At 38.6% G+C, this 22953-nt stretch overlaps 2 non-coding genes across 2 annotated transcripts; one reads left to right on the top strand and one right to left on the bottom strand.

The window, feature by feature from the left end:
* Positions 1 to 244: 244 nt before the first annotated feature.
* Positions 245 to 318, top strand: trnat-agu (transfer RNA threonine (anticodon AGU)). Its single transcript has one exon. It is a non-coding gene; the product is annotated as a tRNA-Thr (tRNA).
* A 20452-nt stretch (positions 319 to 20770) lies between these two features.
* Positions 20771 to 20843, bottom strand: trnak-uuu (transfer RNA lysine (anticodon UUU)). The gene has a single exon. It is a non-coding gene; the product is annotated as a tRNA-Lys (tRNA).
* Positions 20844 to 22953: the final 2110 nt, after the last annotated feature.

Here is a 22953-nt window from a genome sequence, read left to right as displayed (position 1 = left end):
TGGTTAAAGTACCTGTCTAGTTAACGGAAATCCTGGCTCCAAATCCCAGCAGCCCATCGCCTGTGTTGCACTGGACACCCTGTAAATCATCAAAAGCAGATCGAGCTCCTTGGTAATGAGATTGCTGGATAAAAGCCATTTCACATCCTTTCTCAACTTGCTCAGCGAGCAGGCTCACCGCACACCGAACAAAGATGTGACAGAGAGGTGTGTCCAAGTGGCTTTAAAAGGGCAGCGCTTCGCCAGCGCCGTGGCTTAGTTGGTTAAAGCGCCTGTCTAGTAAACAGGAGATCCTGGGTTCAAATCCCAGCGGTGCCTGTCTTCACGCACCGTTTATTGTTATAGACAACATGCTTCTGCATTATGTTTAAAGGAAGTGTTCATTTCGTTTTCGGCACAACTTGTTTTTCAAGAAATCCACACATTGCGAAAGATAAAATGTTCATCTTTCTTATCAATGCAAAAGAATTACTGCCAGCTGGCAAGAAAATGACAACGATTTTTTTTTACTTTAGCCAAAAATCTGTGAATGTAGAAGAAATACGACATGTGTCAGTTTCTATGGCACACTCAATCAGGGTGTCCTTCAGTTAATCACAACGTTGGTAGATCAAACGCACCCAGAGACACACTTCGAATTAATCCGATCTAAACATTACCTTCTCTAAATGTGATTGAGTTTCTTTCCACGTCCTTAGCCATCTTGATGTTTGCAGAGATGTTCAACTTTTGACACGAGTCAAACTACAAGTAAATAGTTGAGTTCCTAAGTCAATATCACCGGGAATGTGAATATAAATGTAAAAATCAATATTTCTGCTGTCTCCTGAGAAACACAAGTATAGAGTCAAAACACAATAAATAATGCTAAAAAACTATTCAGTTAACACCCAGATTTGACAAAACACTTTAAAGACTTACACCCCCTTTAAATATGTATTTCCTTAATATCAGTTCTCTTCCCTCCCCAGGATACCTGCAAATTCCCTATCGCATATTTAAGGCTGTGTGTAAGTCTTACATGTGTTCTGTCACATCTGGGTATTAAATTAATAGATGTGTTATTTAATATGATTTGACTCCACGCTTGTGTTTCTCGGGAGACAGCAGAAATATTGGGGTTTTGCGGCTACAGAAAATAATGTGAACTTTACAGGGAAACGTAAGGTTACCTTAAAGAAACAAAAACTTATTGTCACCCTTTTCAACGTAATATTTTTAAGACATTTGTTCGGAATAATATATCTTCTGGTGTCTGTGGCTGTTGTCCTACAATAACGGTGGTGAAATAGCAGGAATGTGCGGAAAGAATCGGAGATAGAACAGAAGACTCATCTAGTCGATAGTAAGGTTGTGCAGGACCGCACACACTACGATGTCAGTGTTGAGTAGTGTGGTTTAAAAGCTTTTTCACGAACCAGGAAGGAGTAGAAACCTACAGTCTTCTGATCCGTAATCAGACACGTTATCCTTTGTGCCATTGGCGTTTGTATTGCATTCCCATACAGCACCACATTGAGTTCAGAGCCGCTACTATTCATGTGGTTTGTACGTGTGTCTAGTTACTACGTCTTTCATTATGTCTGGTTTAAAATAATGTATCTTTAAAACAGACAAAGGGTTTATGAGTCTCCCTGAAATTCACACACGAAGAATAAAAAATATCGCGTTTAAAAAGAATACAGAGATGCCGGCGATAGAAAACGGAGCGTCTTAAGTGCGCGCTATCACTGAACTAAACTCCCGATCGGTAAGTTTGTCGGCGGCTTTTTAGTTGTGTTAGGAAGAGCAAACAGTCCACAGTGTACATTTTAAAGGTCTAAGCAAAACAATCAGACGTGAGGATTATTCAGAACAGGAGCCTTTACTTCTTTGTATACTGAGCTTTCGGGTGAATGTCAAAGTGAAAGACAAATTAGCAATTTTCACTTTTTGATTAAGGAACAAGAAAACACCATCCTTCAAACTGGATTCAGTCCAGGGACATAAGAAATACTCACTGTTTTTTCTACAGTCTTAAGATCTAGCAACTGAGCTATCGAGAGGTCGAAAAGTAAACGCTTTGTCACACGTGTAGCCCCATGTAGTGTAGTGTTACTCTTTATTTAAATCCCAGTTCGACATCAAAATACTCACTCCCATAGTCTCGTTCAGAAGAAGAAATGGACCAGGCTTCTACTCTATAAACGTCAAGAGTTCTTATAAAACGTTTGAAGGGACATCAGTGCAGGCGGAAATTGACCCTTTTTCTAGTGGGATCAGGATCATATAAAACCTTTCTTTTGGACTGAGAAGAGGATCATGGAGACACTCAAAACATACTTGTCTTTGCTTCTTTCGAGGACGAATGGAGTATTGAGCTGCAAGCATCGGTTCAAATCAAAACTCTCTGCTACTGCAGTTGCTTGTTTGAGAGTTTCTTCAAACCTTTCAACTGAACGTTGATATCAAGTGATATTGACAGTAATATCATACGGATTTTGGTTTTCTTTTTATGGAAAATTGTATTAACATACAAGCCTCTTTCACATTTGTATAATACTTTCCCTTGCATCCTCAGATAAAAATTCTAAATACCAAAAAGTTACAATATATGGAATAGGATTTATTTTAAAATGTATTTTAAAATTTGTGTTTATTTAGAGCTTAGTAAAGATAACATTGCTAATATTGATGGAGTAGAAATGTAAGATGAATTGATAGCTTTTTCTGAGCTAAAAAAGTCCTACAACGCCTCCTGTAACAGATAAGGACTCATAGCAAGACAAGACATGCTATTGCATTGCGCATTTTGCAGATACGACCAGTTTCTGCTTCTGGTGAGTGCCTTTTTTCCAAACTGAAATTAACAAGAACATTTTCAAGATGCGCCATGTCCCTAAATCGTTCATCAGGACTACTATTAATATCAGGTGAAAGCAGTACAAAGCATACATTTAACCTAAATATTAAGAGACTATATCTGTCAGCTACTGCTGTAAGCCATGTTCAGCCAACGCTAGAAATATAACTGCTCTACTACAGTAGCTAAAGAAAGCAAGTCCGACTTAAAAACAGATCACAAGTCGAAGACATAAACCGACGAGGATGGGATTCAAACCCACGCGTGCAAAGCACAATGGATTAGCCATCCATCGGCCACCTCGTCACGAAAGCAGCCCCCCCCTTGGGCATGATTTTGCTCGGCGACCAGGCTCAGCACATCGACCTCAGATGTCTCAGAGCAGTGTGTCCAAGCGGCTGTATAAAAATAGGTAATAGGTTTATTCCATGCTGAAAAAAAGAAGAAAGAGAGCACAACGTTTCGGCCGTGGAGCCTTCTTCAGGTGTGAGAGAGACAGGGAAGTAGGCAAAGGTAAAGTAGCGGGAGAACAAAGGTTTGAGGGTGGGTACCCACCTGTATAAGAATAGTGTTCTGCCGGTGCTCTGGTAAAGCTGGTTAAAACACCTATTTCATAAAGAGGAGATCCTGGATCCGAATTCCAGTGGTACCTTTTTTTCCTGTCTTGTTTTACAGAACATGTAATTTGGGACACTCAAAGAAGTCTTGATTTGGTTTAATGCGTTTATTCATTTCCTTTGAAGAACAACTTGTTTTTTTTAAATCATATAGCTTGCGAAAGATGAAATGCGAGCGAATTTTTTTGTTCACCAAAAGTATGTAAATGAAAAAATCAAGGTGTAAGCATTTCTGTGGTGCAATCGGTTAGTGTGTTCAGCTATTAACCCCAAGGTGGGTTTTTTGATCCCACCCAGGGACGCACTTCTTCCTATAGTAAACATCATCACCGCAAAAATTTAATTGTTCCGCAAAACCTGAACTATTTTGATATTTGCAGTAGTAAACAATTGAGTACCAGAGTCAACATTACCGGGAATTTCCAATAATTTCCGATATTGGCAACTTGCGAGCAGTTAGTATTCACCCATGGAATTATATGTTCCAGTGGGTGGCGGGAGAATTCACTTATGCTCCCGTTGCATCTTCAGCTAAAGTAATTTAAAATACAACGCAAAATTGTTTGAGAACTTGACAAGCAAAAACGACAGATCGCCGAAGTTGTATTTTAATATTTTCGTATATTTACTTTAATTTGAATATAAATGTTAACATAAACGCTGTTCAATATAATGTAATTTTGTTGTACTTTTAAAATATTATAGCTGAGGATGCGAGGGGGGCTATTACACCTTGCCAAACATCTAAATAATTGTAAAAGAGGCTGGCATTTTAATAAAACGGGCGATCAAAAGAAAGCTACAAATAGTACGGTATTATGCTCAATATCCCTCGATATTGAAGGTCAGATGAAGAACTTGAAGAAACTCTCAAAGAATCAACGGCAATAGCAGAGGATGTTGATTTTGAACCAATGTTTGCACCTCAATTATCCAGCAGTCTTTGCTTGACAGACTTCCTCAAGATATTCGGTGTTCTATACAGAAAATCGAAAATTAAAGGGCTAATGTGCCAAGAGGGGTGGTCCGAGGCAAAGACTGCGTTAGAGGAAGACTAAGCTCCGCACGATAACGCGTGTCTAATACTCGGCCCCTGAAAGGCATCATATTCGTTAAACTGCCTACCAGCTGTGACTCTTGCACGAATTTCGCTGTACATGTGTACGATCTTATAATTCAGGAATATCAATGGTCAGACGTTTATGGTGGGTTTGTGTTTTGTATTATTTAATGAATGGAAAAAAAACATTTTCAAAACTACAGCTCAAATGGAATAATAAAAAAAGTTTATTTACCTGTTTGTTGTAACAGCTGTGCCAAAAATATTCATCTACATCAGAATAGTACCTGAACGTGACTGGACCTTATTGGATTTTAGGAAATTTATTTTTGCACATCTTCGCCTACGATCAGGAATACCTTCCTGTTTTCAGCGTGTTGGGAAAGACCCACTACCTGTGAAATAGGTAAAACCGAAATATTCCGGGAATTTGCTGTGGTTTGAGAGGAGTGTATGAAGGTATTAAAGGAGAGAAGAGACGCGCATTCCGCACGGTGAGCGCAGAACCATGAACCGCGCCTGTGTCTTTTCTTATATAACCGCTGAGCCCGGACACAGCGTCTCCAGCCAGTGAAATACAGGAGAAACCGCAAGGAAAACAATGTTTCTTTTAATAAGTCTTCTTGTGGTTTTATATTTCAGTCTTTCACATTTGAATGCATACTTTGCAGTTAATCTTTCCTCGATTACAGGCAGCCCAAACAGTTCTTAAGGCAAAAATCGAAGCCTATTTGACTTTCTGCTAATCGCATAAGTGTTCAAGAAGTATTTCCCTGCCCATCATGTGCCCCCAAGCCGGTTTCTCCGTTTTCCTCTTCCTGTCGTTGTCAGCGAGCACAAGAAGACAGGAAAAACGCAAGGCAGGGAAAAGACGGTAGCTGTCAGAAGTGGGATTTGAACCCACGCCACTATTCAGAGACCAAAACACCCAAGCAATGGAAAAACAAGAGCCCTTAAATTTGGCGCATTAGACCACTCAGCCATCCTGACAAGCTACAGGTAGTGGTGTGCTGGACGCACAAGTATTTCACAAAACTGAGAAATGGTTTGCTGGAGAAGCGCCAAGTTGCCTGTTGTAGCCTAAACGGATCGCGGAAATCAAATATTCGGATAAATTTAGAGTGTGCTTTACATCCTTCGTGTAATATTTTGATCTGCGAGAGTGCAGTCGTCTTCACAATCTGGATTATCTTATAAAGAGCAACGTCAGTGTAAAACAGCTATCATTTTTAAGAACAGACGTTGTATTGCATATTAATAATTGATTTATTTTCCTGATTACAATACAGTATATTTTCCTGATTCCAATGTATTGTGAAGCATAAAAGCCAGCTGCATCAATCTCTATTACGCGTCATTTATGAAGGCGTTTCAAATAGCAGCCAGTGCAGTATTAACGCTTTTGGAGCATGTATTACATTGTAAATAGTCTTATTTAAATAAGTTTAAATTCGCACACTGTTATTTAGACAGCGGAAACCAGTCTGACCTCCTACAACCTGTGCCCGCTGAGTAGATCTTAAAGCAGCTGCAGCCAGAGTAGCCGTAATGGCAACAGTGTTTGGAGTTCGGCTTATTTCTTCTGCAGAACCACCGGTATTGGAATATACTGATCCGCAAAAGAAGCGCTTTCGGTTTCTGATCGTTTTTATTGAGCGCTGCTCTAAACTTTACATTTGCTCGTACTAGTTTCTTCCATGAAAAAAATACGTTTCCTTCATTACTTGATTTCACTTTTTTCTTATAAACATATAATTCAATACAATAACCACAGGCAGGAAGGCTCGTTGTCTAAGGCGTTGCGGTCAGTTAGCAGTTTCTCCTGGAGACATTTGTTCAAATCCCACTTCTGATGAAAAGCTTTTCTCGTTAGAGTAGAAACGATAGAAGCCTTAAGTGGGAAAAAAATCACAATTTTATTTCACGTGTTTAATGTTAATTGTCTCAGTGATTGATGGCTCTTCTCCCTTGCAGGGTGATGGCAAACTTCTTCAGAGAAGGAGTCTCCCAGGTACGGCTTTTCTTCGAAACACAGAATGACATTTAGTTTTGTTCCTCATTTCCCCCAAGAAAAAAAAAAGGTGTCAATTTCAGCCTGGAATGATTGATGCCCCATCAAACATGTTTTAATATCCCCGGAAGTTTGTACAGTAGAATCCTGGTTTGTGGCTTAAATTCAAGGTAAAAAAAACTAAGGAAACGAGTTGGAAACAATGTCGATCTGGGATTTTACTCATCTGGAACATTTCACTAGATTGGGCAGTATGTGCCAGAGAGCAGTTGGTAGAGTGGGGAGCTGTAATAGAAACACTTGGGAATCCTTAGGTTGTTGGTTCGACTCTGGCTTGAAGGAAGGTGCTTTTTGTGTATTTTAATCAAAGAGTTAAAATAGTGAATCTCTTTAATTCAGTCATTGATCAAAAGCTCAATAAACGACGAAGCAGAGGCTCCTGTTCCGAATTCAGCTCCCGTCTGATTGTCTTGTTTTGGCCAAGATCTGATCTATGAATTAAGGGACTACTCTGTCTGCTTTGTAATTCAAAAATACATTTTGTAATGCAAATGTCAAGTTTTTTGTAGATATAAAGGTGTTCTCTGTTTTCAAAGGATAGCTACTTAATTGGCTTTATGATTTGGTATTGATTTTGTATCGTTGGATTATTAACTTTGTGCTTTCTGTGTTTTTATCGTATTGTGGACTTATTTTTTAAACAAATGCTTATAATGGCAGACACGGCACGCTGTTTATACCAGCGGTGAATTGTACATTTTTATTAAGTACAAGCTACTGTGCACTTTTGGGAGTATAACAGGTTCAATATAAAGTGGCAAAAATATAAAAGGGGAAAATACCCCAGACTGCGTGTAAAGCCCTTGTTGTGGCTGTTGTTTTATTTTTAGATAAAAATGGCGTACTGTGCACGAAATGTTGCAGAAACACAATCTGAAATTTTAATAACTATTATTTTAATAATTTGATAAGTATGAGGCCCCGGATCCAAATCTTTGGTTCTGATTTTTTAAACTTTTGATCTTCCCTTCCTCTCAATGTGAGCAATTGTTTTTTTTCACGTTGCGATCCAAAGAGCCTCAGACGCACAGTCTAACAGTAACCAAACCAGAATGGGTTCTGCTGGGAGCCGGACTGAGCTCATTCTCACTCCCTGTGCTGAAAACAGAATTCTCTCTTCCCTGAACATCGTCTACAGATCACTTGTGTGCTTTTAACCTTCTCGCAGCTACAGGCGAGACTGAAGCTGGAGATGTGAAGGCACCTGCTTGTGCACCTTCTACAAATTTCACAATCGAGACAGACTTCTCTTTTTTTTTAAAAGTAGATATAGCCCTGAAAAAAGCATTAGCTTTATCAGTTTTTACATTAATCGATTTTGAATCAAATATTTTATTTTTATTGCAATTTACATAATAATAATAATAATTATTATTATAATCGCTTACACTTATATAGCGCTTTTCTGGACTCTCCACTCAAAGCACTTTACAGGTAATGGGGAATCCCACTACCGCCACCAATGTGCAGCCCCACCTGGATGATGCAACGGCAGCCATACTGTGCCAAAATGCTCACCACACATCAACAATCAGTGGGGAGGAGAGCAGAGTAATGAAGCCAGTTCATAGATGGGGATTATTAGGAGGCCATGACTGGTAAGGGCCAATGGAATATTGGGCCAGGATGCCGGGGTTACACCCCTACTCTTTCAAGAGGCGACCTGGGATTTTTAAAGGCCAGAGAGAGTCAGGACCTCAGTTTTACTTCTCAGCAGACGGACGGCACCTGTTTACAGTTTAGTGTCCCCCTCATTATACTGGGGCATTAGGACCCATATGGACCGCAGGGTGAGCACCCAGCGACAGAAACCAGACATTACCGTGTGTTGGGCTCGGTTGCGAGCAGGACAATGACTTCACGGGGACAAAGTAGAAAAAATCAAAACGGTTCTGTAAAAGACATGTGTCAGCTGTCGGTTCGCAGTCTGGACTCTAAATCCATCGATCTGATTTCAAATCTCTCTAAAACCTGAGCTGTGGCTTCTTTCGAGTAGTTATTCAGGAGAACATTATGTTAATTGTATAGCTGAAACGTTGTGTTTTCTCTCTTCTATTTTCAGCATGGAATAAACCTATTACTTGTTCCTTTAATATATTGTTCGGTTGAACTCAAAATGCTTTACTACTACAAGAGAGGATTATAGTATTGAGGATGAGACAAATTTATGATTTCTTGGAAGAAAATGGTTTTTCTTTGCATTTGAAATGAATCGAAACTTTAGCGCGACACACAAACCCTTTGTCTTATTTAAAGATATAATATTTTTAAACAGACAAGTATAGAAAACGTTTTTTTTTACTTAGAAATTATGGACGGGGGCGATGTATTACTAGTAGTGGCACTGAGGTCACTATGGTGCAGTTGAGCACCATAAGATTAGGGCCAGTGGCGTAATGTATAACGCATCTGACTTTGGATCAGAAGATTGTAGGTTTGACTCCTGTCTGGCTCATGTTGCTTTTAAACCAATCAGAGTCCTCAGTACTAGATTTTCTTTATGTAAATTAACTGCAGCTGAAAGCTATAGAAAACACGTTGGGTAAATTGCAATGAACTGCCGAACTGTTTTGCACGAAGCTGCAGACTACTTAACACAAAGCTTAACACACAGCTGTGGTAACAAAGCTGGCGAGCAGCTGAACTTAGCAGCTGAACTTGTGCTAAGTAGTCAGTTCGGTGATGAGGGTTCAGTACTGGCGTTGTTCTAATTAGCACGAACTGCACAGGCTGAATCAGACAATTTCAAATAGTCTGATCAGTGTAGGACAAGTTAATGAAGAATTATTACTTTGTCTGTCCCTTGTTTGTATAAAAATGAATGTCTCTGACAACTTAATGTTAGTTTTTAATTTAGTTTTACGATGTAGGTCAGGCGTTGACATATGCACAAACACACGAAATGTCTCACTCCTGATTCAGCTCATGCTTCATACGAGTGAAGCAATTCCTCCTGCTTCTCGTACAACCATATCAGAACAGAAGCCCGTGTCACCCAGCTCTGATTCAAGAGCGACTCACATCTTGACAGGGTGCCCCTTTGGAATAGTTGTCAGAAAATGTGAGAAAAGGAAAGTTATGTACAGTAAGCTCTCACACACAGCTCTCAAACACAGCATTAGAGATTGGAATCTGATTGTAAAAAAAAAAAAACTGCCCGTCTCCCCGGCATTTAACGGTGCTGTTGTTTTTATTTTACATATTGTTAGCATTTTAATGAATTGTTAAAAGATTTATACACAAATCGCTGAATACGAAACGTAAAAAAACCCAACTGTAAGCAATTGACCATTCATATTCCTGAATTTTAAATCCCTGTGTTTATCTGTGTCCAAGTGCCTGGTGCAGCTATTTTGAAAGCATACCTCAAGAAGGACTTTACACGCAGTCTGGGGTATATTCTCCTTTTACAGATGCAGCCATTAAAAATGGGTGAGTTATTTTGCGGTATCACGCAGTATCACGCAGTGTCACGTGGAAACTATCCGGCGTCACCTTGTAAAACCGCCAGGGGGAGCTTAACCTCTCATGTACAGCATTTGAGCCTTTAATTTTGAACAGTGTATTACAGCATGTTAATCTTCAGTCATTAAAATGTTGGTATATTTTATGAAAGCAAGATTGCTCAGTTGGACAAAAGTACACAACCTACCTTTATCAGAAATATTTATGCATCAAAGCCTTTACCGAAGATATTACTAATAGTATTAATAATGGATGACTTTGGACAAGCTGTATACTCAAAGTATAATTTCTTTAGCACATTTGTACAAGCACTTGGAATCTGTCCAAGCCATACTTTGTCAGGCATTTTGTTTTACTTCAACGGGCATAAAAACTTCCTTGCTTTTAACAGGGCGTTTCATAATTTCTAACTACGAAAATGATTTAAAATGCGACACCTATCATTCAACTAGAGCTTAAAATATCACAAGGAAAAATACACACCGGTATTCCATTTCTCCCTAAACATTGTAAGCTTCGAAGTCTTTAACTAACGTGATACCGGAGTCAACAAGCATACTTTTAGAATTTGATTAAAAGGGAATATAATATGGAATCGCGTATCTCAAGAATTTAATAACGGTATGATTATATCCGTGTACTGCGGCAGGGCTGTGTAGGGCTGTTTCGCCTGCCTGCTTATGCGAGCTGTCTTGTAGCCTACTGGTCTAGGTGCGTGATTACCAACGGGTAAGTTGTGTGTTTGAATCCAGCTGGTGCTGGACCTTCTAGTTTTATTTATTTATTTTTTAATCGCGTAACATAAACATATTACCGTATGCAAACTGTACTGTATACAATATGTATATGTATATTTAATGTCTTAACTGTGCCCGTTTAAGTACTGAATATTCATATCTAATTTTACCACTGAAGGGAAATCTTAACATAAACATACAGTATATGGCTGGTCTCGGTACTTTAAAGAAAACATACACACCAGTATTCCATTTCTCCCTAAACATTGTAAGCTTCGAAGTCTTTAACTAACGTGATACCGGAGTCAACAAGCATACTTTTAGAATTTGATTAAAAGGGAATATAATATGGAATCGCGTATCTCAAGAAATTAATAACGATATAATTATATTCATGTTGCAAAAGAACTGCAACGGACATAAAAACTCCCTTGCTTTTAACAGAGCGTTCCATAATTTCTAACTACGAAAATGCCAGGTGAAAGGATTTGTAAACATATTTTGTTAAAGCAAGTCAGTTTTTTCTGCAACACATAAAATACATTTTTCCAAGAACGTTTAGCCTTTGTCACTAATGAAACCACTAAATAAAGACATAAATATAGAAATCTATATTTGTGGTTTTGAGTTAGTGTGTTAATGTAATTAGTTTGTGTTTGTCATTACTATACTGTATATTGCCATGTTACCAGAATTTGTAGCTGAAGTTTAAGACTAGTTGTGTTTTTTATGATTATTGCCCATATGTTGATTGTTGATTGATTGTATACAATGTATAATTTGAAATACATATGTTTCAGGTGTGAATGTGTATTTTCAGAATAAATTTCTAAACCTAATCATTGGCTTGGTTTACTTGTTTCTACACCTATAAAACCTATCTTTGATGTATAATAGACCTCTACCCATATACGTATAATAGACCTCTAATGTTATCCGTATAATAGACCTCTAACCATATACGTATAATAGACCTCTAAAGTTATCCGTATAATAGACCTCTACCCATATACGTATAATAGACCTCTAAAGTTATCCGTATAATAGACCTCTAACCATATACGTATAATAGACCTCTAAAGTTATCCGTATAATAGACCTCTACCCATATACGTATAATAGACCTCTAAAGTTATCCGTATAATAGACCTCTAAACTTATCCGGAACTCCAACCATATATGTATAATAGTCCTCTAAATTTATCCGTATAATAGAACTCCAACCATTTATGTATAATGAACGTCTAAACATAGACGTATAATTGACGTATAACTTTAGACGTATATTAGAATTTCATTCTAGACGAATTGCAGACCACATTTAGACATCTAAGGTATGCGTTTAATAGACGTATATTATACGTCTTTTGCCCACTGGGAATAGACTACTTTGAGCCGTCCAAATTCCATTATGTGAATTTAAGCTTTTTTTGTATTAATAACAGCGTTAGTAATACAATGCGTGCTCAGAAACGTTACTTATTAGCTTATGAAGCAACAGTGTTTCGACAATTTGCGGTCTTCAAAAATTAAACGCTGAAGTTTTTATACTTCCTTGTGAGCAGATCTCCTTTGATTTAGAAAAGGAAAACTTATTCCCCTGTTGCTTTCATTGCAATATCTGAATCGAGACCCAAGCGCTAAGAAAGCTGAATAACGCAAAAGTCATAAACCTGATTTTAATTTAGATACACATTTTCTAATGCAGCCTTCATTACAAGACAGTCTATTTCTCAAAACCGTGTAATGTGAAAAAGAGAAAAACGAAAATATATGGATGACAATATTTAAAAGATGAAGATTTTACTTTTGAGAAAACCGCTGGTTTTAGAACTTTGCTGTGCTTCCTGCATCATTGTCAGTGTTATAAACTGGGTGTGGAGGTAGCGATCACTTTGTAGAGCAGTTCATAGGCCGGAGCTGTTCAGACTACTCTTCTTATTTCTCAAATGCTTCCATCATTTTTTTCACGCTAGGACGCGAGTGTGTACATGTGCTTGGTTTTCGTTTCACTGATTCTCATTGAAGATTTGGGAATTAACGACGAAAGAATCAGTTGCCTCGGAAAGCAGAAGGTTTGGTTCACAACGATCTTGAAGACACGCCCATGTAGAGCACAGTGTGATATTTGTACTATAAAAGACCAAGTGCTCAAAGTGACGTCTGCGTTTACCGTTGAAACTTGCTTCAAAGTAAATCAAGACGTATGTCTCTCTCGCTGTGTGTGCTCTTATCTGTCCATCTCTCTCTCCTCTTCTCTCACTCTGGCAGTCTGTGCAGAGTATCTGAAGGGGATGTAACACCACTTGGCAAAGAAGAAAAATTCTCAGAGGCAGAATAAAAAATCATTATTCTCTTCTCAGTTAGATTCACAGCTCAGACTCACACTCAGACAGAAGCTCAATGCTGTACTGCTCTCTATCCTCACAATCCAGAACCAGAAGATATTCAGACAATCAGTACTGCTACATGAACAATATCAGACAGAACAGCATGGACTCAAGTCACATTTCCCCCTTTCCCCCTTTCTCCCAGCCCTCTTAGAGACATAAAAGAGCTCCTGATTCTCCTCTCTGTGAACTGGGCTCAGGGGTCACTGATCTGGCAGCTGTGGGCTCTGTTCCAGGGCAGAAGCAAGAAACTTCAATAAACCCTTTCCAGGACTTCCAGCCCTTCAGTATTACTTTCTTTAATGTATATCAACCTCCAAACATGTTTTTTAAGTGTTTTATAACACAAGTGCGTGTGGAATTATTTTTGTATTTATGTAGTAAACACCAGTATTGACACTCTGATCAGTATATTGATTATTAGTAGCCAAAGGCCGATGGTCGTGACTAAAATAGTGACCAGTTGACCAGTCTGTAGCTCTGAGCAGTGGGACTCAGATCACACAGAAGAAGATCTGTCTGTGTGTGATTCCACAGCAGCCCTGGGATTCAGCTGCTCTCACAAGTGTCTCACAGACAGTCTTATAAATGTACAATTAGATGAAGTCTTGTTACAGTTATAAAGTTAAGTGAAATCATCAGACTACCTATAGAAGTGAGAGCTTGGTGGAAATAAAACCAGTATACACCTCCAGGATCAGGAGTCTGATCCTCCTGGCTCTTTTACTCTGAAGATTCGTGTAAAACCCTTAAAAGTGCTTATTTCAGGGACTTGTGCTCGTTCTCTACTGCTCCACACGGGTACGCTTTGTAACGCATTAATCTGTGAAGTAAACTATTTTTTTTCTGTTTAATGATTTTCATTCCTCGGTTTGTCGCTCTCCTTCTCCAACTGTTATAAATCACCTCTCTTCACAGCCCGGTTTAGTTTTTTGGAGATGTTATATTTGTATGAAAACCAGGAGTCTCCTCCAGCAGAGATGTGCTATTTTTTAAACTTTTTTTATTAAACATATAGAATTTACAAATTTAACTACAACCAGAAGATTAAGAAACATGTACAAGAGAAAAAAACACAACAGAAAAAAAAACATATAACCACCAGAGGTAATGAAGTAAATTATGTGATCAAATTGTATTTTTACATATATCATGTTTTCCTTGCTTTATTATTTCTTAGTTATTTATAGAATTTAAATAGTGTTTCAACATGCATGCGTTTCCTGTATAAAATAAAAATCAGCACTCACTTTTTTACAAAAAAAAACGCTTTTCTTTTTGCAACATTTCGAGTACCTCTGCCATTCATGAAAAAGACACAAAAGCAGCAGAGACGCGCTCTGTCTGTCAGAATAAGCGCTGTGACGTCACAGACACCAGCCAGAGCACCGGGATCAGAGAGAGAAAGAGCGCGGCAGGCGCACGGAGCTCACGGAGAAGAGTTATTGATCACTTATCTATCGACAACCAATTATTTCAACTGAAGAACCGTAGAAAAATCGATTAACTTCACTGATTGGTGAGTACTGATTCTTTTCTTGACCCTGTTTAAGTATCTAGAAAACAGTTAATAAAGACTGTATCGACCAATTACCATAGTGCATTTAGGGTTAATAATATTCAATCCGAAATTAAACAATGATAATTCATATTATTATTTAGGTAACTGTATCCTAGAGCTAGAAAATGATATTTCAAGTTCATAAATGAATGTAAGTAACAGTTTAAATGCATTTTTCCAGTGTTTATAAATCATAAGAATGGTAACCACGGCGACAGGCGCCTCGTCACTGCACGCGTCTAAGTGTCTCGCATTTGTCACAGAGAGCGGTGTGACGTCACGAGCAGCAACTAATACTAATATCAGTGTCTTCATGTTAATATTAGTGAGAGTACAACTGGTAGTTTTAATGCTAGTGTTCATGTGAGTATTAATGACAGTGGCACTACTGATTGTTTTAGTTTTAATGTTCATATTCATGTTAATATTAATTATAATTATAGTGTTACTGTTGTAGTATTAGTAGTATTTATATTTGTGTTATAGTGTATCTGTAGTTAAGTGAGTTTGTGGTATCTGTGCGTGTGTGGGTGCGTTTCTGGAAGTGTGTGGTGTCTGTGTGTGTGGAGGTATGTGTCTGTGAGCTAGTTGTGTCTGTTAGTGTGTGAGCGTGTGGGGTCTCTGAGTGTTTGGTGTCTATAAGTGTGTGTCTATGAGTATGCATAGTGTCTATTTGTTTCTGTGAATGCATGCCTGAGAATGTGTGTGTATGGTTTGTGTCCGTGGGTGTGTGGTGTCTGTCAGTGTGTAGTTTTATATTTGTAAGTGTATGTGTGGGCATGTCTGTCAGTGTGTGTAGTGTCTATGTGAGTATTAATGATGATAGCATTACTGATAGTTTTAGTTTTAATGCTAGTATTTATGTAATATTAGTGATACTTATAGTGTTAGTGTCAGAGTATTAACACTCATCACCATCATGTTAGTTTTCATGAGAGTATTACTGTTATTATAAGTATTATTAGTCTAGTAGTAGTTTTTGTCAGTGTTAGTAACAATGATAGTGTCAGTTTTGGTGATTGTGTTACTGTTGTAATATTAGCAGTATCTGCATTAGTGTAAGTTATAGTGTGTCTGTACCTAAGAGTGTATGTAGGTGTCTATGTGCGTATATAGTGTCTATTTGTGTATCTGTGAGTCTGTGAGTGTATATATGTGAGTGTGTGAGTGTCTTATTGTGTGTATAAATGTGTAATGTGTCTGTGAGTGTAAATGTGTGTGAGAGTGTAGGTGTACAGTATATCTGTCAGTGTGTGTGAATGTGTGTGTAGGTGGGCTTGGGTTCCACTGATGTATCTGACAGAAGTGACCCATCAACAGGTGTTGAGTTCCAGAGCCGCTTGCAAATAAAAACACTTTCTAGAGTCCAGGCCAACTTCCAGAGAGCTGTGAGGTCTCTGTTTTTATCAGTATTAGTAATAATGACAGAAGTAATTCCCACGCAAATGATTATTAACCAAGACAGACATCAGAAAATATTGCCTTTGCAATGATGTCACTCCTCTTCTTCATGAATTTTCTTTAATGACAGGACATTTCTCTGTCTGAGTGCCTGCTGCAAATAGTGTGACTAGCCATTTCTCTCCAATATTTTCTAGTTCAGTTATTTATCGCATATGAAATATTATTCTCATTAAGAATATTTTACCTGCAAAGTCACAGTGAAACTACTACGGCAAATGAACGTTTTATGGGTGGAAAACGTTCAAAAGACTTAATGCTCCAGGGAAGGTTTGAACACACAACCTCATTATAACTCCACTGTGCACAGCTACATGCATACCACACACTGACCAACTGTGCCACTGGACCTCTGTAAGGCAGGCTCCTACACCGATTGTAAAACTGGCACAAACGTAGGGCGAAACACGGGGTTTTGGCTGTGGATACATCTCCACATGGGTGAAAGGGACAGTAAAATAGTAAGGTAAATAAAAGATACTGAAATATACAGTATGTGCTCACTGTAATGTAGGAAGAGGTGGTAAACAAGCAAAACAGCTTTGTGGATAATGTGAAGTGACATTGTTTTGTGTCAATTAGCCCACAAATTGTGCTTCATGTGCCTTAAGCTGTGCAATTTGTATGGTTGTTGAATGAGATTGGTTTCTTCACAAGCCCGGTCAATTGCCAGAGGAGAGCTTGCCGACACACACCTTCATGAAGACTCTCTTTAAGATGATTACACCTTTCATTGTCAAGTCGCCTCCTTTGTATACAATAGTAGCACCAACACTAAGAGAAAGGATGAGAAATGGCATTTATCAAATGATTGCAGTGTTTGTTTGACTGAGGATCCTTGTGTGCTGAACTGGCTGAACTGAGAAGTGTAGTGCAGTAAAGGAGAAGATTTGTGTCACTCAAGGCTGTAACGGAACAGAACAATACAATTACAATACTTTTATGAGAGTAAATAATACTGGTGCATCACAGTTCTTATAATGGTGAAAACAGGAGCAACTTCTCTACAGTTTTGACTGAAGTATTTAAACGGCAAGAAATAATATCACTATGCAATTAATTAATGCAATTGAGCTCCTCTAAATGTTCTAATTTGATGAAACAATGTATAGAATTAGGTGACAATATCAGAATTCATTCAAATACACAAGATTAATTTTCAGCAGCAAAAATACGCTCGAAAATATTTTACAAGAAAGAAACCTTACATTCACCTAAATCAACATTCACCCTCTACATTAGCAGAGAACAGTAGGACAGTTAGTTAGTGTCACTGGACACTCTGTCACAGAGGCTGATCTCTTCAGACTTCGATGAGTCTTCCAACATGTCATAGCTGTTGAAGAAGCACCTGTTGAATCTCAACCAAGATTTCCTGAGAAATCGTTCAGCGAGCGATTCCTCCCTCTGGACTCTGCACTGAGCTGAAAGCTGCGCGAATTCCTCAGTATATGTCCTGTACTGTTACATGCACTCTTGTGTAGATTATCTACTTGGAGAAATGTGACAAGAACACATAGAACTTTTTCCATATGTGAAGGAAAATGCTTAAGAGCCTGAAAACTTTGAACATTTAAGTTTGCGTGCTTTATATACTGTATATTTTTTACTATACTTTACTTTACATACTTGGGGTGGAGCAGTGGCTCTGTGGCTAAGGATATGCGCCTGTGGTTGGAAGGTTGCTCATTCAAATCCCTCTGCCAGCAGAGGAATCCTACTCCACTGGGCTCCTGAGCAAGGCCCTTAACCCCAACTGCTCCAGGGCACCATACAATGGCAGATCCTGTGCTCTGACCCCAGGCTCTCTCCTTATCTGTGTGCCTCATGGAGAGCAAGCTGGGGTATGCAAAAAGATCATTCCTAATGCAATAAATTGTAAAGGGTTAATAAAGTGATGTTATTATTATTATTCCTTACAGCAGAGCAAACAAATTGTTACAAAAAACACCAGCTAATGTCCACCAGCGGAATTAACATTAATATACTGTAAAGTGCTGTTACTTGGGAGTGTTAATCTACAGATAAATTAAACAAATGGCATTTATAGCTCTAAAGAGGTTGACATAGACGTCTGTAACAGATCTTTTCAGTTCATTGCTGTTCCTCTGACTTGGTGAGCCTTTGGAATTTTAAAAGCGTTTTGCTTGCCTCTCATGTGGTCTGTGTACCGGCCCATTAAGAGCCGCACTATCACTGTGTCGTGTGTGGTCCTACAGAACTACACAGCTATCTACTGGAGTCGTCTTCTGTCCATTGCAGTTGAAAACAGATTTAATACGGAGCTGCGCAGAAATTTCTGCGACAAATATCGCTGCAGAACTAGCCCGTGCACAACAATGAAGAGAAATACCACAGGGTCGCCCATAAGAGGTAAAAATAGAAATCAATTGTTCAAACAATTACAACACTCGTCCTCTTACAGTGGTCTCATGTTATTTTTCTTGCCATAAGAACAGTGGGATTGTTCAACTGTATTGTTCCCCAAATGGTTGAATAATAATAATAATGATAATAATAGTGGTGGTAGCTGATCGTTCTTGTCCGTGGCCGAGTGACCTATGTGAATACAGTATGTTGATTTATTCTCCTCAAGGCATCGCTTTAGCAATTCAAAGAGCGTGGGTTTTAACCCATTCAGTGCTTATTTCAACTAACGCCATGTTCCTTTTTCTAGGTCTTCAAATAGTTTACAATGTAGAGGTATCTTTAGTAATAAGAAAAAAGCTGCACCTCGGAGATCCATCTCACAAAAGCAGACTTCTTAAAGTGCACTTATGAGCTGTAGAACCTGAAGGAGTTCTCTCTCCTGGATATTAAACATGCAGATAATGAAATCAGTGATTTATGATTTCTGCAACCTTCCAATAAATACATCTAAGACATGTAACAAACCCATTGTGCAGCTCCAGTGGCACAGTTGGTCAGTGCATCGTACTTATATAGCAGTACATAGTGAAGTCATGCTGAGGTTGTGAATTCAAGCCTGCGGCAGTTTTGCCTGTGATTTCAGCTGCAGAAACTTTCTGTTGGATTTAGGTTGGTTCTTCTGTTACTTTTTCCGATCGATGGAGCTTTATTAATGCAGGCACACCTGCTTCCTCTGCATTTTATTTTATCGCTGCTCACAAACCAACATACTGCAGACACCTCTGATACTGTCACTGCTTGTGGGCCACGTGTTCCTGCTGTCAGCCTGCTATACCATGCTCATGCATGTCTAGAAACATTACTGCTCTAGTACAAGAGCGAAAGACTAAACGAAATCGCACCCACTTTGAAAAAATCACGTTTGACAAACCATAGGATGACAAGAATGGGATTCTTTGGTTGTTTGAGTACATAAATCAAAGACACTGCGTTCAGCATATTCACATCAGGCACTAGGACAGAGATAAACCCAGAGAAAATCTTCTCACATTTTAATCTGTAACTGCAGGATTCAACAAATTGTTAATTATCTCAACTTCACTTACAATTTTTATAACAATTTACAAAGCCCACAGTGGATGACATTTGGTTCCGGCACACATCAGTTGCTTGGAATATCATTGTAATATTTAATTTGCTTTCCCGTCACACCACTTTTATTATTAATGAAGTTTATCAATACACGTTTGTTTAAAACATGTCATTTATTATTGATACAGTTTCATTCTGTCTTTATTAGGAGCTGTATCACAGCTAATGCATGTAAAGCCTTAAGTATGTGATAGTGAGAGTTCAGTTATCCCAGGGAGTGAAGAGAACTGAAATTTAGTAAATACATATTTTAATAGAGTGTAAATCTTCAAAGTGTTCTGTCACTTCAAAAACAAGTTACAGGAGCAGGGATTGAACCCGCATAGACATTTGCTTATTGGGCTTAAGTCCAACACCTTAACCACTCAGCCATCCCAAAAAACAGTTTCAGTTTTGTGTTACACAGTTCATTGAATATATTTGTTCATTGAATATATTAATTTAATATATTTGTTATATTTTTGAATGGAATGGGACTGTACACTGGTGGTTCCCAGGGGAAAACAGGGTTATTGAGCCATTGGGTATTCTGAGAATAAATTGGGTGGGTGAATGTAACCGTGTGGTAAAGTAAAACAGTCTTCTTAGATGAAGCGCTACAGATGCAGCCCCTGAAAGTGTATAAGACTTACATTTATAGTACTGCTGACACATATGGAGCCTCTACATCAGACCGAAATAGCGATGTGTTCGCTTAGTTGTGCGTAGGATCTCCTCATGAATCTGTCTCATTCATCAGTGGAAATAGAAGCCGTCACTTTAAACTCGGACGTGATGTTCCGCAGATGTACAGTGTGCCTTTCCTCTTGTTGTATTCAAGAGTACTCACTGTGTGAGCTCCTCACTGCGTTTCCTTTTCTTTTCCTGTGATTATCTACATGGAGTGTGGTGACAAAATAGTCTTGAACATTTTCAGTTTGTGAAAGGAAACACTAAAGAAAATACAAGTGATTAACTTTTAAAATATCGACAGTACAGCTAGAAGAGTGGAAGATAAAATACGATTTATAATTAAATTCACAATACACTTAAGGAAAACACAAACGCCCGAACAGGGACTTGAACCCTGGACCCTCAGATTAAAAGTCTGATGCTCGACCGACTGAGCTATCCGGGCTCTGGATGGTGACTGACACTGTCGTGATCCTCACAAGTCACATGTCTCTTCTTGTGCCGAAGCGCAGTCATAAAGTACCTGACCCGTCTGGAATGTCTACTGACAGACTTTATCCAGAAGCTACGGCACCACTCCCAGTAGAATGAGTGAGAAATACAGCATGACATGGGGAGGTAAGGGGCTCCCACAATTCATCTTTCCTCACATTACTGATTTTTTTAATAGCATTTTGACCTTTTTTCACATTCAGATTTTTTCGCATTTAATAAGATCTTTTAATCAACAACATCAAGAATGAAAACAAATGGAACATTTTTTGGAACAACAATTAAAAACTTTCAATTCCTTGGTTCTATAAGTGTGCACACTTTTTTGTTAAAAATTAAAAAACATTTTGTTAAAATTCAATAAATAGTCTATCAGCAGCAAGAAATTATTCTGAAAGTAAGATTTTTTATATCATAAACTGTAAGACACAAAGAGAGTTTACAGGTCGTATCCTTCGCTTTGTCTTTTAAATTAAGCGTTCGGGATTCAAACCTGTGTTCGGACTGTTGTGTTTCTTGAATTTCTTGTAATCATCAAATGTCGTTGTTTGGTCCATCAGTTTTTTTCTCGGTTGTACAATGGAATTCGTGCAGTTTTCAGCTCAGTGTGGAGTCCAGAGGGAGGACTCGCTCACTGAATGATTTCTCAAGAAATCCCGGGTGAGATTCAAAAGGTGTCTTCTTCAACAGCCACGACACGTCTGAAGACCTCTGGATTCCCTGAATATGACATAAAATTAGTTCAAATCATTTGGTAGTTAACAGAACTAAATGCTTTAGAGGTACATTTAAAACAGCAGAGCAACACCGTAGCACTTCGAGTGTGCCTGAGTTTAATTGTGTGAACTTGGCTCTCTATGAACATGAGCAAAGAGTTCACATTCAACAGAAGATTGCAATGTGAGCACAGAAATATAAAGCACCTGGAGATGCCGGGACCTCATACATGCGAAGCATGCGCTCTACCACTGAGGTATATCCCCAACAGACTTATTAACGGAACTGAGATGTGCTGATGCTCTCTGAACACAATCCACCACTAACGAAGGATGCCTGCAGTTTCCCACTTTTATGTTTCCTCTACTACAGAGTAAATTCATAGGAATGAAGAAATAAGGAAGGAAAAATAACCGCATCGAAGCTTCCAGAGATTGGTTAAAATGAATCCATTATTTTTATATCCAGTCACACGGGCGACGATGATTGATTTATCGACGGGGAGTGCTTTTTTACCTCCTCACTCGACTACCTTGATTAAACTACGCATAGAACAACAGCAGTACAGATGATTTTCATGGACCGACTTGTTTTGTACAACTCGAGTGATAAAGTCCTGTCTGCAAACATTGTAGAAGAACGAAAAAGGGCGAAACAACGCTCCAACCACAGGAATGGTAACAGGAAGGATCATGTTATTTAATATGTCCTTTGGAGATGCCTTGTCAACGCACACAGGCGTTAGAGCTGGACAAATAATTGATAGTGGTGTTTGTAAACAATCATGAAACATGTTATTTCTAAACCAGGAAGAAAGGAGCAGACTTAAACTTTAAGAGACAGAAACAACACCTTATCACAGCTAACATTAATTAAAATGACATCACAATAAAAGAGCGGAGCCTTGAGTGAATCAAATTAGTTTTCATTGGACGTCTGTCTCTTCATAACTTTGTAGGTGAGAGGGAGGATTGCGGAAATGTGCCGGTGTTTCTCAGAAGTACATTGGTGGTATAGGTGCCTTCTAAATAATTGAGTCGGGTTTGAATCCCGGTAAGTACATCCCCAAATCTTTTCAAGAAAGTCTGTGATCCGGTAACATATCTTTTGAAACTAGCATTCAAGGTAGGATACGTGTTCTTAAATACCAAAAAACTCTACAAGGAAAAAGCAGATCTCTGTACACAAGACGGCAGTGCGATCTTAGAATTCCTGTGTTGTTGACGGATTCAGACTCCTTCTCAGAGGTCTTTGCTCGCCAAATAACTTTGCAGCTGAGGAAGAGCACCCCGGAAAATACCAAACACAACCAGCGAGCGTGTTGGTTGCTCTTGCTCTTAATGCAA

The sequence above is a fragment of the Atractosteus spatula genome, chromosome 10, assembly GCF_055471065.1.
Source record: "Atractosteus spatula isolate fAtrSpa1 chromosome 10, fAtrSpa1.hap1, whole genome shotgun sequence".
Taxonomy (NCBI): domain Eukaryota; kingdom Metazoa; phylum Chordata; class Actinopteri; order Semionotiformes; family Lepisosteidae; genus Atractosteus; species Atractosteus spatula.
Note: the sequence above shows the minus strand (reverse complement) of the source record. Positions and strands in the feature narration are given on the sequence as shown.